Consider the following 1,250-nt stretch of genomic DNA (forward strand, 5'->3'; position numbering starts at 1 on the left):
CTATATGCACGTGCAATATTGGTTAAAAATTTGAAATCACTAACTTATAAACTCCAAATATTAAAAAAGAAAAAAAAAAAATATTCTTTTGTCAAAAATCTGTTGATAAATTAAATAAAATTCAAGTATTTGAAAAATAGAAAATTTTTTTTTTTACGAATCTATTAAGATCGAGTAAAATTGAATTGAAGTGTGATTCCAAATTTTTGATCGATAATATATATGAAGTATTCGAAAAGAATGTAAGTGTCATCGGAAGAAAAAAATCAATAAAGAGAAAGTAGTATAGGATTGGAATTTCTTAAAAGCGTAGACGCGCATGCGCACGTGTTTGTGCACTCATGGGCGCATCAGAAGAAGAGAGTGCGCGCGGCGCGTGAGTGTGTGTGAGAGAGAGAGAGAGACAGGGAGCGAACGCAAGAAAGAGTGAAAGAGAACGAAAAGGATTATCTGAAATGACGTTACACATAACGATAAATAGAAACTTGACGTGAAACAAGGAGGAAGCAACGAAACAGCAAGATATGTATTGTAATAATTAGAGTAAAACTTTTAAAATGGAGACAGTGAGACAGAAACGTAAGTATAAATATTCACAAACGTTCGTCTTAAGTAAAGGAAAAAACATACGCGAAATGAATTACAATGTTTCGAATCGGTAGCAATTCGTTTCGTTGATCATCGTGTTTCTTTTAAAAATTTAATTTAAAGATAAGATAAAAAAATATTAGATAAATTTAAATATGATTGAAATTATTTTTTCGTTCCTTTTATATTAAAAGCACAAATGTGTAATTTGACAAATTAGTGGAATTTTACACTTCAAAATATAACAAGACAATTACAATAGTGTTTGTTTAGTGTGTCCAGACTTTTCTCGCTTTAGCATCCATCGTTATCTCCAACAATTCTTGGAAGCGAGGTTCGAGCGTGCTTAACGAGGTAACTTTATCTGACTCAGACTCATTTCTTTCGCTTGAGTTGAATTCGCACGAGCTCCTCCGTTTGAGCGTATAGACTGTGGACATTAAAGCGGCCACTGCAGTACTAACCTCAAAATTTTTGCGATTTATTTATTTTCGAGTCCAATTTCACTATAAAATAATAATTTTATAAGTAATATAAATTCAAAGATAAAAAATTTACCGAATAAATAAAAATTTGACAAAATATCTATCGCATAATTGTGCTTTATTTTTTTTTTTTATGGTTCAAATGTGTCGACGAAATGAGTTGTTAACGATGTCGAA

Source organism: Apis mellifera, linkage group LG16 (assembly GCF_003254395.2).
Source record: "Apis mellifera strain DH4 linkage group LG16, Amel_HAv3.1, whole genome shotgun sequence".
NCBI classification, from domain to species: Eukaryota; Metazoa; Arthropoda; class Insecta; order Hymenoptera; family Apidae; genus Apis; species Apis mellifera.